The sequence below is a fragment of the Theropithecus gelada genome, chromosome 5 (genome assembly GCF_003255815.1).
Source record: "Theropithecus gelada isolate Dixy chromosome 5, Tgel_1.0, whole genome shotgun sequence".
Lineage (NCBI taxonomy): Eukaryota > Metazoa > Chordata > Mammalia > Primates > Cercopithecidae > Theropithecus > Theropithecus gelada.
The window spans coordinates 24,392,200-24,408,085 of record NC_037672.1 but is presented as its reverse complement, the minus strand read 5'-3'; the positions used below and the strand labels follow the sequence as shown (position 1 = coordinate 24,408,085).

Here is a 15,886-nt window from a genome sequence, read left to right as displayed (position 1 = left end):
TAAGAACATTTTATCTAAAAATAAGGGGGTAGCGAGACGCTAGCTCATCTCTAGGTAACACTTCTATTATCTGCTTTCTTTAATCTTCACAACAATCCTATTAGGTAGGTATTAACATTATTCCCAAACACAGTTAAGGATCTCAAGGCTCAAAAGGGGCAAGTAATATCCTATACACAAAAATAGAATCACTGATTACTGAACTTCTCATTAATTTTGCAGATGGGGAGACTCTTCCATTCTCATCACATAGAAATGCTGGGTAAAATTTAACCCCTTTGTCCCAGTTTTTAAATACCTGGCCAATTCTGAAAATAAGAAAAGAATATCCCCCAGACTTCAGAGCAGGGAGCAGGAGCTAAAAAGAAATAGTCCATGAGGGTATTTGGAGCTAGATGAACACTGCAGAGACTGGTGATTAAACAAATCCTCAGAACCTCTCACCCTATGAGAGGTGGGGAGCTGGAACTGACCACCCCCTCACCCCAGCGTAAAGCTGAGCACCAAGAAACAGGCAACAGAAGTCCTTTTATTAGCCAGAAACACAGAAAGAAAGTTGACCATCTTCCAGGGCCATAGAAAGTAAGAGAATCAAGCTGGGCACGGTGACTCATGCCTGTAATCCCAACACTTTGGGAGGCCGAGGCAGGAGGATTACTTAAGTCCAGTTGTTCAAGACCAGCCTGGGCAAAATAGTAAGACCACATCTCTACTAAAACTTTAAGAAATGAGCCCAGCATGGTAGTTCATGCTGGTAGTCCCAGCTACTCAGGAGGCTGAGGCGGGAGGATCACTTGAGTCTGGGAGGTTGAGACTGCAGGGAGCTATGATCACACCACTGCACTCCAGCCTGGGTAACACAGTGAGACCCTATCTTAAGAAAAAAAAAGAATCACTCAAAAAAGAGCAGAACATCCACCTGCATCATATACAAACCTGTGGTCTTAATCCATGCTACTAATCAGTCAAAAGAACCCATTCTAAGAAACAAACATAAAGCTGGTCAGGCAGGTAGCTCCCACTTGTGACCCCAGCACTTTGGGAGACAGAGGCAGGAGGATCACTTGAGCCCAGGAGGTCCAGGCTGCAGTGAGCTGTGACAGCACCACTGCATTCCAACTTGGGCAAAAAAAGCAAGACTCTGTCTCAAAAACAAAAAACAAAACAAAAAAAACCCCAACAAAACAAAACAAAAAACTGGTCCGGAATCTATAAGGTCTGAAACAATTACATGCATTTCACAGAAAACCACTCCCCGCAAAGATAAGCTCATGGTTAAAAAAAAAAAAAAAAAAAAAAATTACTAAGTTCATGAAGTAAATAACTGCTGTAAGAGAAAATTAGTAGGTGCAGCAAATGCAACAGAATTTAGAACCAAGAACTGTACATATAAAGCAATCTCAAAGAGATCTTAAAATCATATATTCAAACAGGCAATAATATACAGGAATAAAATACATGAAAGAAAGAAACAAAAGAAAATGAAAGAAGACAACATAAAGCTAGGAGTGGGGGGAACTGTGAAATTTAAAAAAAGTTCAACTGAACTAGAAATAAAATGAGTCATTAAAAATAAAACTTCAACGAACACATTATACAATACACTAAAGAGAGAACTAATAAACTAAAAGGTAGATTTGAGGAAACCATCCAAAATGCAGTTCATAAAGAGGTGAAACGTATGAAAGAAGTCAGGGAACACAGTTCATACAGAAGGAACAGATTCAGCATATATTTACTAGGAGTCCTAGAGGGCCGATAGAGACAAGAGGAGGGAGGTAGTATCAGGCATACACGCCAAATCACTACGCAAGAGTGAGCAGAAAAAGGTATTACAGACACAAAAGTTTAGGGAATTTTACTGCAAACAATTCCTTATTAAGAGAAATAGCAAAGATGATATCTCAGCTAGTAAGAAACCAAACCTATAAGGAAGGTGTATAACGCGAAAAGCCAATGATGAGTCAGGAATTGATTAAAAAGTTGATAAATCTAAATAATATTCGCTGTAAAATTATGGTAACTAACAATAATGAAGAACAACTGGGAGGATTTATTTTTATTTTGTAAGTGAAACTAAAATATTGCCCAACAATATTACGGAAGATGGGAAAAGGTTTTAGGAGTAAAAGCATGCAAAGTTCCTTGTACTGTTTGAGGAAATAATAGAGATTTTCATTAGCTCTAAACCTGTAATCATGCATGCTAATAATTAACCACCAATGAAAATAAATCAAATGTTTAACTTCTAAACAAGGGAAGGGCAAAGAGTGGATGAAGAAGCAAAGAAAAAGCATGGTACACATTACAGGCGGTGGCTCACGCCTGTAATCCCAACACTTTGGGAGGCCGAGGCAGGCGGATCACCTGAGGCTAGGAGTTTGAGATCAGCCTGGCCAACATAGTAAAACCCCGTCTCTACTGAAAATACAAAATTAGCCCAGCGTGGTGGCGGGCGCCTGTAATCCCAGCTACTCGGGAGGCTGAGACAGGAGAATTGCTTGAACCCAAAGGGGAGTTTGCAGTGAGCCGAGATCACACCACTGCACTACAGCCAGGGCGACAGAGTGAGACCCTGTTTCAAAAAAAAAAAAAAAAAAACTATAAAAAAAAAGCTAAATAAGTAAAAACAAGCCCAAACATATCAGGAATCATAAGAAATATGAATGACTATAGAGAAATTCTCACACATATTCCCCCCAAAAAATATGCCAAGATGTGCATTACAGCTTTATTTTTAACAGGAAAAAATTAGAAACAATCCAAACTTATCAGCCTTAGGGCACTAGATAAATACATTGTGGCATATTTATAATTTGAAACTCTCCAGAGGGGTTAAAAGTGAATAAAAGTTATTTAGATACAAAATTTGGGGTTTTGTTTGTTTGAGACAGGGTGTCACTCTGTCATCCAGGATGGAGAATAATATGCAATCATGGCTCACTGTTGCCTGGACCTCCTGGGCTCAAGGAATGCTCCTGCCTCAGCCTCCTGAGTAGCTGGAACCGCAGGTGTGCACCACCACACCTGGCTAATGTTTTATTTACTGTAGAGACAGGGTCTCACTACATTGTCCAGGCTGGTATTGAACTGCAGGGCTCAAGCAATCCTCCTGCCTCAGCCTCCCAAAGTGCTGAGATTACAGGTGCGAGCCACTGTGTCCAGTCTGACATTTGTTTTTATGTATCGAACCTGGGAGGTTTGATAAACATATATATACATATAGATAGGGCCCAAAATTATAACAACTGAAAAAAAACAAGTTGCAGAGTTTTGTATATAAATGTAGTATTAAATATATAACACATATACTATATATTATATGTTAAGAATATAGTATATATTATTATGTTATGTAGCTGTATTACATATAATGTAGCATAATATAATATACGATAGTCTATATTTATATTATATAAAATTATGTTATATTATAATATTTTACATATTATAATATATTATATTATATATTCATGTTTTTATAGTTTATGAGCAATATATAGCTTTTTTGAATATGTAAACAAATGGCATATTACATATAATATAATATATATTTATATTAATATTATATTAGTATAATATATTAATAACATTATAGTATATGGCATTATACTATATGTAATATAGTATTCTATTAGTAATTATATTACTAATATGTTATATTAGTATAATAATATTTTTAATTATTATACTGTAATCCCTGACGCCTGTAATCCCAGCACTTTGGGAGGTCGAGGCGGGCAGATTACCTGAAGTCAGCAGTTTGAGACCAGCCTGGCCAACATGGCTAAACCCCATCTCTACTAAAAATGCAAAAAAATTAGCTAGGCATAGTGGTGTGCTCCTGTAATCCCAGCTACTCGGGAGGCTGCAGCAGGTGAATCGCTTGAACCAGGAGAGGGAGGCTGCGGTCAGCTGAGATAGCACCACTGCACTCCAGCCTGGGGGACAGGGTGAAACTCCATCTCAAAAAAAAAAATTATATATTATAACATAATTATATTAGTACTATTATATTCCTAATATATTCTAATACATTAATACTATATTATATATAGTATAATGCCATATACTATACATAATGTTAATATTAATATGCTAATATATATAGTATAATGCAATTTGTTTAAATATTCAAAGAATGCTACATGTTGTTCATAAATAAACTATAAAGACATGGATGAGAAGGATACAGAAGCTTCTGGAATGGGGAAAGAGAGGTTTTCAGTTGTATTTTTTTTTTTCTTTTTTGAGACGGAGTCTCATTCTTTCACCCAGACTGGAGTACAGTGGTGCGATCTTGGCTCACTGCAACCTCTGACTCCCAGATTCAAACAATTCTCCTGCCTCAGCCTCCTGAGTAGCTGGGATTACAGGCACCTACCACCACGCCCAGCTAATATTTGTATTTTTAGTAGAGACAGGGTTTCACCATGTTGCACCAGGCTGGTCTCGAACTTCTGACCCCAGTTGATCCCCCTGCCTTGGCCTCCCAAGGTGCTGGGATTACAGATGTGATCCACTGCACTCGGCCATTCAATTTTATCTTTAATGCATTACTTCTTTAAAAATATCTGAAACAAAGACATCAAAAAATTAACAATGTATTCATTTCTGTAGGTGGTTTATCATACTCTGTACTTTTCTGGATGTTTAAAATATGTCATAATAAAAATGCATTCATGACTCAAAATATTATTGAACTGGAATGTTTAATAAATTTACATTCACATTTCAATTAAATTAAAATTTTAGTTTCAAAGTGGCTCTAGCCACTTTTCTTTTCTTTGCTTTTCTTTCTTTCTTTCTTCCTTTCTTTTTCTTCTTCTTTTTTTTTAAATAGATACAGGATCTCGCCATGAGCCACAGCACCTGGCCACTTCTCATTTTTAATACTGTAGGGAGATATTAGTGATAGCAATAGGCAAAATATAGACCAAATGAGTCCTGAGCATACAGCGTGGATATAGACCCCTACGGGAACTTGGTTAAATGATGTCATTCTGTCGTGTTATGTTTTATCAAATTACTTGCAATTCCTGGAAGGCTCATGTCCAATTAATTGAGATCTTCCTATAACATTTCAGCTGATAACAGCCACAGTCATTTAAAACTGATAATAATGATAGGGTGGTTCCAGTTACTATATATTTGATTCCCAAACTGTTCCAATTCCACCCAGTGACTTGCCAAGGTATAAATCTGGTAAAATTAACACAAAGGAAGACATTTCTCAGATTTTCTCATTTACTAAAGTAAGGGCTATAAACAGTTGTCTGAATGGCCAGTATTTCACTAGGAATTTCAACATTAACAACAACAACAAAAATGCTTTACAAAAGCATTGAGAAGGTTGGAAAACCCAGCACTGGCTTTAGGGATGGAGAGATTTGAGACTTTGCCCTCAGACCACAGAATTACTGCAGACCATTAATTTCTTTCCATTCGGGCTTTAATTGGCTTTCTCCCTGGCACAAATTCTCCTGAATCTCCTCTAACTGTCTAATCAAGGCTGAGCTGTGAAGTACAGCAAAGCAAAGTGAACTTTGTTCTGTACGTAGATAGCTCCCAAAATATAGCTGTTTTATCAGTCATCATCAGGTTAGCACATGGAAAATTCCTTGGGCTACAGAAAGCTTTGGGGGATATAAAACTATTGATCATATCCTCCTAAGTAGCAAGTCAATTTCAATACTATGATTCCATGAATGGGCGAGATATATTCATTCGTTTGGCAGTTATATTTTTGAACACCTACTAGGTATCAGGCACTGTCCTAAGAGATACAGTGATGGAGACAGACACGGCCCCTGGCCTTATGTTGCTGATAATCCACATGGAAGAGCTGTCATTCTGGCCTGTGGAACAAGGTAATCTATAAGTGAATCCTGGACAACCAAAAATGCTAAGTGTTTTGCAGCTTGATGAATGGTGTGGAGTCTGGTTCTCTTTGTAAATAGAATTGGGGTCTTTGCAAAAGGTAAAGCTGAATTTTTTCCAAAATTCCATAATGAAGAAAATCTCACTCTTTGAGCCATACCTATAGTTTTTTCTTTTTAATTTTTAAACTATTCTTCTTTTTTTTTTTTTGTTTTTTTGAGACAGGGTTTCCTCTATCACCTAGGTTGGAAGTACAGTGGTGCCATCACAGTTCACTGCAGCCTCATCCTCTCCAGCACAAGAAACCCTCCCACCTCAGCCTCTTGAGTAGTGAAGACTACAGTGGCACACCACCACACCTGGCTAATTTTTGTATTTTTTTGTACAGACAGGAGTCTCTGCTATGTTGCCGAGGGTGGTCTCAAACTCCTGGATGCAAGCGATCCTCCCAGCTCGGCCTCCCAAAGTGCTAGGGTTACAGGTATGAGCAACCATGCCCGGCCATCCATGGTTTTTATTAAACACCCAAATCTCCCTAATTCTACTGGAATAAATATGCAGTCACCACCTTACAGACTTTCTGAGGAAGACCCAAATTCTAACAGAGAGATTGAATTAAAAGAGGAAATGAGATGTTCCAGTGTGGTTTAAGGCCAAAGATAATGTGTAAGGAGTAGAAGAGAGGAAAGCACAGTGATTGTGCATCCCTTTGGAGAGGAAGCTAAGCTTCGTTGAGCATTTCCTTGGTTTCACGCACCATTTATCCATCGTTCTTTCAATTCTCCCAACAACCCTGCAAAGTAGACACTCTTACCCCTATTTTACCATTGAAGTAAACGAAGTTCAGGTTGGGAGCGGTGACTCACACCTGTAATCCCAACACTTTGGGAGGCTGAAGTCAGAGAATCCCCCCAGCCCAGGAGTTTAAGACCATGGCAACATAGGGAGACCCTGCTTCTGTTAAATTTAAAAGAAAGAAAGAAAGAAAAGGAAGTTCTGAAGGGGGTGCCTCTCCAAGGCCTCAAACTAAGGAGTCAAGAGCAGAATCCACTCGTGCAGCTTCACCTTGGTGACTTTGAACCCACCTGGTCTGACTTACAGGTACGGATGACCTCTAAGACTCCTGCCAGTGTCTCTGAGTCAATGAGTGCACGCTGTCACTCAGCCTGAAGTCAGATAGAAATCAGGAGAGGCAGTTAAGCTGCTGACAATTAAGGGATTAGAAGTATAAATCAAAATGAGCATTGTTTTATGAGTCTCTTTTTATTACTTTCAAGTTTTATTCACCTGATAAGGTAAAAAGAGAATAAAAACAATCAAGAAGGTGAGTCCTTCAATACCCAGATTGCTGCAGCATCTTTTTTCTCATTGTGCTTTGTGGACAGATTAAGTATTAAATTATAAAACTAATCTGTTCAGATATCAGGAATAATGTCAACTTTGATAAAGCTTCACTCGCTCTGAAGATTACTTTCAAAATGACCTGATCTGACTCAATGAATAATTTAACAATTGATTTTCTGGTAGAAACACTAAAGAATGAAAGGCAAGGCCTCCTAAGATCATCTTGGGAGAAAAAATTTCCTTTTCCCCGAGACCTTTATTTCACCTTAGTTTGCCTGTGATTGGCTTTGATGGGAAGATTCCACCATTAGTTCCTGATGGACCAGAGTTATAGCTTTTCAGGTAGATGCTCTCTCTCTTGATGTGAAGCTATATATCGAGGGAAGGGTTGCTTATCATGTGCCTCACCCTGGGTCAGGCACTAGGGATGCAGAAGCCAGCAGTGTGCATGGGTCCTTACCCTGGCAGAACTCAAGGTCTGGTGGCAGAGGCAGCAGACAGACAGAGACTCAGATGCAGTGTGAGCAATACTCTGGAATCCTAGAGGAGGGACTCTTCCTTCATACTCAGGGGCACTCCTCAGAGAAATGCAGGAAGCACAGGAAGTGCAAAGGCCAGGGGGAAAGAGAACGATGGCGCCTGCAGGGAGTTGCATGCATCTGAGCAGTATTTGGGTGGGAGTTTACTGGAAGCCACAAAGAAGGAGTCAGATGTTCTCACTGTAAGTGCAACAGCCACAGATACCAACCAATACAGGAATGTGTTACTGCATCAATGGTGAAAATACTATAGCAGCCATTGTCATCAGAAAATTTCATAATTTTCTAAATTATTGAACAACCCTCAGGTAAGTTCACAATCTGTGAAAGTACAATCAACATTCAATTTGTGTAGTATTTGCTTTTCTAGAAAATGCAGTATACAGTGCGTATAAAAACTGTAAAACGCAGGCCATTACAGACATGGACATGTCTGTAATCCCAGCACCATGGGAGGCCGAGGCAGAAGGATCACTTGAAGTCAGGAGTTTGAGACCAGCCTGGCCAACATGGCGAAACCCCATCTCTACTAAAAATACAAAAATTAGCCAGGTGTGGTGGCTTACACTTGTGATCCCAGCTATTCAGGAGGCTGAGGTGCCGGAATCGCTTGAACTCGAGATGCAGAGGTTGCAGTGTGAGCTGAGATTGCGCCACTGCACTCCAGCCTGGGCAACAGAGTAACACTCTATCTCAAAAAGAAAAAAGAGAAAAGAAAAGAAAAAAAAAACTGTGCAAAAAGTTCTTTCAGTATGTAAAAATGGAGTAATGTTCTAGAAACAGATAAATTTTTTTTTTTTTTTTTTGGACGGAATCTCACTCTGTCGCCCAAGCTGGAATGCAGTGGCACAATTTCATCTCATTGCAACCTCCGCCTCCCAGGCTCAAGTGATTCTCCTGCCTCAGACTCCTGAGTAGCTGAGATTGCAGTCGTGCACCACCACACCCAGCTAATTTTTGTATTTTTAGTAGAGGCGGGGATTCACCATGTTGACCAGGCTGGTCTTGAACTCCCGACCTCAGGTGATCCCCCTGCCTTGGCCTCCCAAGGTGCTGGGATTAAAGGCATGAGCCACGGCACCCAGCCTAGATACAGATAATTTTACCCTCATTCACTTATATATGGAATGTCCGATGGGATCTTCAAAGGTCATGCAAGATTCAGGAGAATTCTTTTCTTTTTTTTTTTTAGACGGAGTCTCACTCTAGCCTAGGCTGCAGTGTAATGGTGCGATTTTGGCTCAAACCTCTGCCTCCTGGGTTCACGTGATTCTCCTGCCTCAGCCTCCTGAGTAGCTGGGATTACAGACACCTGCCATCCTGCCTGGCTAATTTTCATAGTTTTGTAGAGATGGGGTTTCACCATGTTGGCCAGGCTGGTCTTGAACTCCTGACCTCAGGTGATCCACCTGCCTCGGCCTCCCAAAGTGCTGGGATTACAGGTGTGAGCCACCGCACCCGGCTGATTCTTTCATGTGTTGAGTTGTTCTATGGGTTTGAGGATGCCTGGTAGCACGGTTCCTCGTACACTAAACGCCTCAGTGCCTCACAAACCACAAGACACCCCCAGGGAGTGAGCCATCTTTGTTGGCTGAGGTTAGTGTTCCTGGTCTCTGTGCCCACTCTTCCCCATGGGAGAAAGAGTGACTTTTGATTGGTGAGTTTGGGAGAACTTCATCCCTTCTCTTCTGTATAAATGCCCGGGAATTCCCGTTCTGCCCAGGACTGATGGGAGAGTTAACTCTAGGAAAGATAGCAAACCCATTAAGCTAATGATTTAAAGACATTCTCTGTGCAGCTTTGTCAGTAATAAAGCTGACATTTTTCACTCTCCGTTTGCCTCTTAAGTCTCATTTTTCAAATGCTTGAAAGAAGCATTGAAGAAAGAAAAGAGCATTTGTGTGCTCCACATACAGCTCATTTGGAGTAAAGGATAGTCATTGTCATGTCAGGAGGGTTGGGGCCATCCAGGACGCATGAGTGGAGTGAGGTGTGAAGACCCCCATAGAACCTCATCACATAGGCTGTGGCTTCTCAGAGGCCCAGGATTCTGGAGGGGAGCTCTTGGGGATTCTGCGAGACGAGATAAGAGGAGGGAAAGTGCCACCCACTATTTCAACCATAGCAACTGTGGTTTTCTGTGTTTTATATTGGATTCAAATATACGTAAAATCTCATTTGTTTTTTTTTAAAAAAGGTTCCACGGCAGAAAGAAAAAAAGAAAGTGTTTGGCAACATCTGAGCTGAAGAGATGGCAGAGAAAAGAACAGCCCAGGAAGAGTGATAAGGAGGTGCCAAAAATGCAAGAGGAAGGAGGAATATTTGCAGACCAGGAAGCTGAGGAATGGAACTTTTCAAGAGGCAGAAAGTGGCTGAAGGTTGGGTAACACCATAGGGAGGTCAGAGAAGAGGAGAACAGAAGAGTGACCACAGCGTTTATTGACATTGTGATCTTGGCAGGAACAGGCTCAGGGCAGTGTCAAGGGCCAATCCTAAATGGTAGGGGATTAAGAGGTAAGTAAAGAAGTGAGGAAGTTGAGACCATTTGAACTTCACTGTAAAGAAGATGATGGAGACCTGGCACAGTGGCTCATGCCTGTAATCCCAGCGCTTTAGGAGGCCGAGGCAGGCGGATCACCTGAGGTCAGGAGTTGGAGACCAGACTGGCCAACATGGAGAAATCCTGTCTCTACTAAAAATATGAAAATTAGCTGGGCATGGTGGTGGGCACCTGTAATCCCAGCTACTCGGGAGGCTGAGGCAGGAGAATCACTGAACCGGGGCAGGTAGGGGTGACAGAGTTTGCAGGGAGATGAGATTGCACCACTTCACTCCAGCCTGGGTGAAAGAGCAAAACTCCATCTTGGGAAAAAAAAAAAAAAAAAGAAGAAGATTATGGATCCTGGATGGTATCAGTTTCTCCAGTGCCTACTGGTTGTCAAAAAGGTTCATGCACAAAAGAAATTAAGTCGCTGCAATGTGCTGGACACTAGAGTACTATTTGTGGTAGAAACAGAGAAATCCTTTTTCAAATGTGGTCGAAATAGGAGAAGCAGGGGGTCTGGGAGGAGTACAACAGCAGATCCTTGCCTTCTTTGCTGAAAGGACTGGTTGTAACCATTTTGTTGTTGTTTCATATTGAAGAGAGCATTAATCTTTCTAGGAAGTCCGTAGCTCAGATGGGAGCTGCAGTTAACAATGCCTGCTCTGTTGCCAACACGTTAATGAATGTTGAATCAGCAGGAGAGAAATGACTTCTCCTCCGCCATATTCCATACCCTGCTGATAGCAAGGACATAAGTGCTGCTGACTGGCTGCCTAATGGTCCATGGAAGTCACTGAGGTGACATGGTTAGTGCTGCAGAACTCAAAAGGGCTTCTTCCTTCATTCTTAGACCCAGAGAAAAGCACTAGGAGGAATGAGAAAGTGGCGACTAGACAAAAATGAAAACTCTTTAAGAAGCATTGCTGAAGTTACAGGGGAAAAAGGTAAGAGTCTTAGTGGTCATTTTCCTAAGTGCAGCTCTGAAATTGAAATGATGTTTGACCACTCCCACATAAAGACATGGCGAAGAGTGAGATATGCTTGCATGGCCTTCTGAACTCCACTGGGCAGAAGACCTACATGAGACATGTTAGACCACTGGAAGGAACAAAGACCCATGTTCTTCTTCTGGCTCTAGTTCTGAGCCCATAAGCCACTGTGTTTTCCACCAGTTGCATTCTCTGTGTCTTCATCTACTCATCAACAAAACCAAATTACAGGCCACTATGTGGATAATTCATTCAGGCCTGCCATGTTGCTTAACCAACAGAAGAGAGGAGATTCAAAGGTCAGATGGGAAAGGTGCTTCATGCACTTAAGTTTAATCTCTTAACAACGCGGACAGGCATTATTACCCATCTTACAGATGGTAAAACAGGCCAAGAGAAACAAGTCACTGGCATAAAGTCCCTCAGCTGGTAAGTGACAGAGTTGAGTCAAAAGCCCAGCTATGTCTAGCTGTGAATAATATAAAATGAATGAGTGATAATTGAGTGAATGATAAGAATAAGGAATTAAACTTATAATACGTTTTAGACATTTTAAGTCTAATTAGGGACTTTTTTGTTTGTTTGTTTTCTTTTTTGAGATGGAATCTCACACTGTCGCCAGGCTGGAGTGCACTGGTGCAGTATCTCCACTCACTGCAATCTCCACTTCCTGGGTTTAAGTGATTCTGCTGCCTCAGCCTCCGGAGTAGCTGGGATTACAGGCTCATGCAACCATTCCCAGCTAATTTTTTTTTTTTTTTTTTTAAACAGAATCTTGCTCTGTTGCCCAGGCTGGAGTGCAGTGGTGTGATCTTGGCTCACTGCCACCTCTGCCTCCCTGCTTCAGTCTCCCGACTAGCTGGGACTACAGGCGTGTGCCATCACGCCCGGCTAATTTTTTTGTATTTTTAGTAGAGATGGGGTTTCGCCATGTTGGCCAGGCTGGTCTTGAACCTCTGGCCTCAAGTGATCCGCTCGCCTCAGCCTCCCAAAGTGCTAGGATTATAGGCATAAGCCACTGTGCCTGGCCTAATTAGGGACTTTTGTTTCTTTCCCTGTTTACTTTCAGAATCACTTCTTTGCCCATAAACAACTAGGAGCCAGACAGTCCTGTCAGTGGTCAGAGATTCAGTGCTCAGCAAATGATAAGTAGGCAAGTTCTCGCATCTCCTTTCTATGGCACAAAAATCTGTGCAAGATTTATGAATCTTAAATGTCCACAAACCATGGGAAATATTAAGTGGAAAGCAGATAAAGAACACTATTTTGTTGTTAAATACATTTTGATATATCCACAAAATGGAATGCAACCATTAAAAAAACATGATGTTAAAGAGCTATGAATGGTTTATTATAATGTAAAGTGGGAAAAATGTGTGTGGACATTGTTAATAATAATTGACATTGGGAAATGAGATCATGAACAATGTTTTTCTTCTTTTCTGTACTTTCTTGTGTTTCCAACATTTTCTTTAATTAGTATTCACGGTTTTTATAATTGAAAAATATGGGCTGGGCATGGCGGCTCATGCCTATAATCCAAGCACTTTGAGAGGCCAAGAGGGGCGGATCACTTAGTCCAAACCTAATGACAACCCAACTTTTCAGGGAAATGCAAATTAAAATTGTTCTGAGATCATCACTACGCATTCACCAGAATGGCTAAAATTTTAGAGACTGACAGTAGCAAGTAGGAGCAAGGAAGTGGAGCCAGGGAACATTCAAGCACTGCAGATGGCAAGAGTCCAGTGAGTGACTGGTAAAACCATTTAGCATTATCTTCTGAAAACAAATGCCTGTCCAACACCTGGCAAACCCACTCCTAGGTATAAACTCAAGAGAAATAAACACATATATCTACAAAAATATGTGCACATGAATGATTATAAGCAACTTTAAAATTGAAAGTAATTAGTAGCCAAAACCAGGAAGCAGCCCAATGGCCATCAACAGGAGAATGAATATTGTGGTCTGTCCATACAATAGCACACCACACACCAACAACAAAAGAACAAATGACTGTTACACAGAATGACAGGAATGGGCCAGCACAGTGGCTCATGCCTGTAATTTTAGCACCTTGGGAGGCCGAGGTCAGAGGATTGCTTAAGGCCAGGAGTTCAAGACCAGCCTGGGCAACATGGTGAAACCCCATCTCTACAAAAAATACAAAAATTAGCCCAATATGACTGCAGGAACCTGTGGTCCCTGCTAGTTGGGAGGCTGAGGTGGGAGGTTCACCTAAGCCCAGGAAGTTGAGGCTGTAGTGAGCCTTGATTATGCTACTGCACTCCAGCCTGGGCAACCAAGCAAGATTCTGACTCAAAAAAAGAATGACAATAATGAATCACACAGAGTGTTGAGTGAACTAAGCCCACACAAGAGAATAATACACAGTGTGCATGATTTGGGAGTGTGATAAAGACAGCTCATACTAGCTCATGAGAACAAGTTATTCCATACATTCTGAGGAATTTTGCAATCCAATCATTAAATACATGCTTTATTTAAAATTAAATTATATAAACTTACAACTAAATAAATTGCATATAAAATAAAGGTAGTAAATACTCAAACCTCATCACTTCCTAATTATTTTACAGCATTTTTATTCTTCTCTATGCAATTGAGATTATTTGCATCTATTGTATCCATTTGGTGGAAATAATATATATAATTGTGTTCTACTGTACATATATTTCCAATACCATGTTCAATAATCACACCTTGATAGCTTCAAATTGGCAGTGGCGATTGCTAGAAAAATTGACAAAGGTACAGATCAGGGTTCCTCCTCTTCCTCCTCCTCCTCCTCTTCCTTCCTCTCCCCCCCTCCTCCTCTTCCTCCTCCTCCTCCTCCACCTCTTCTTCTTTCTTCTCATTCTTCTTCTGCTGCTGCTGCTTCTGCTGCTTCTTTCTGTTTTGAGAGCTGGTTGTCAGACATTTATCAGTACACCACTGCTATGATAACATTTGCATGAAACTCACGTATGGGGGTTAGAAGGCAGAAAGGAGATTGCCTGGGGTGGTGCTGGGGAGCTCCTTCCCAGGATGAGGCAGGCAGGAACCTTACAGAGTGATGGTAATATTATTCTACATTTTGATAATGGTGGTGATTCCATGGGTATAAACATCTGTATGCAATTTATCCAGGTGATACCTCAATGTTTAAAATAATCTTTTTAAAACATGGGGTCTTGCTATATTGTCCAGGCTGGTCCCTCAACTCCTGAGCTCAAGTGATCCTCCTGCCTTGGCCTCCCAAAGTGCTGAGATTACAAGCATGAGCCACTGTGGCAGGATAAAATACATTTTTAAAAATTTTCAAAACAGTTACCCTGAAAAGACCTTCCTCTGTAGGAAGGTGGGAAGTCTGGCATCCCCACAAAATTTCATGTTCCATCTTCATGGGGCAGCTGATTTACAAGGGACCCTGGAAGGAGGAATAGTCCTTTGTAACAATTTCCTGTGACTAGACCATAAGCTTGGAGGACAGGACCTGCATTGGCTTAAACTTTATAATCGGCCAATAGTCCCCCTCAGTGCAGATGATAATGATGGCTAATGCGTTTTATAGAGCACTGTTCTGAGTACTTTGCATGAGTGAACTCAATCTCCGCAAACTGTGAGAGGATTTTATGATTCCATTTTTCAGATAAGACAACTGAGGTTAAGGGCCTGACTCCAGATCACACAGCAAGGGAGGTGGCAGAATCATTTCAACCCAGGAAACCTGCCTCACATGCCTATGTGAATCACTACACCCCTCCCATAATAAATAAACAAATAAGCTATTAAGTTGTTAATTAATTTGTACTGGATAACATGGTGTGGCCCCCACTTCTGGGTCTTCTGACTTACATCTGTGAAAGATAGTGAAGGTTCAAACACGTGGGCTCAGTCACCTGCATTCCACCCTTTCCCACATGGCAGGTGTATTGCAGGACTTACTGATCTGAAGTTAAACAAAGGGGCAGTAGACATAAGTGACTGTAAAAGACCCAAAGGAGGAGACTCAAATGGCAGTTCTGGGTGCAATTTGGTTGACTGTGCCAAGGGAGGCCCTCCGTTCCATCAGGGAAGTGGATGCCCAAAGAGAACACATCACAGCACATTATCGCTGAACTTGCCAGTTGAGTCCAGCCCCAGCAAGGAAAATATCGAAGGCTAAATGTGTAGTCCCATTGCCCCTGGAAATTAATTAGCCTAAGCCCACCCTGTCTGAGCATGTGACTCTCCTCACACACAAATAAATCTGCAGCAGGACCCGGGCACCGTGAAATCCACTCTGAAATCACCTCGTAATTAGTTTGGGATGATTGATGGAATCAGTCAGACCTTGGATTTGCTTTAGGATCACAGAGCCCTAGCTTTTATGGGTGAGAAGACTGACATGCAGAGAGGAATTGTCTAAAGGGGGGTCCTCATAAAATAGATCAGAGACCCACCCATTTAGCTGCCGCACTGTCCAATGAGCATGGTGTCAAAAAGTGCTGCTCCAGTACCTAAGATCATGCCCTTGGAGTTATGACCATGGCTTCCACCAAAGCCCCACGCCACCGTGACTGCTCGGTCTCAGCAATGGTATT

General features: G+C 41.4%; 1 long non-coding RNA gene across 1 annotated transcript in view; it reads left to right on the top strand.

Moving 5' to 3' along the window:
• Positions 1–15,091, top strand: part of LOC112625462 — a 38,343-nt gene extending 23,252 nt beyond the window's left edge. The window contains exons 3-4 of the long non-coding RNA XR_003119603.1: positions 11,159–11,252; positions 14,953–15,091. This is a non-coding gene — a long non-coding RNA (uncharacterized LOC112625462). The remainder of the gene's footprint in view (positions 1–11,158; positions 11,253–14,952) is intronic.
• The last annotated feature ends 795 nt before the right edge of the window (positions 15,092–15,886 follow it).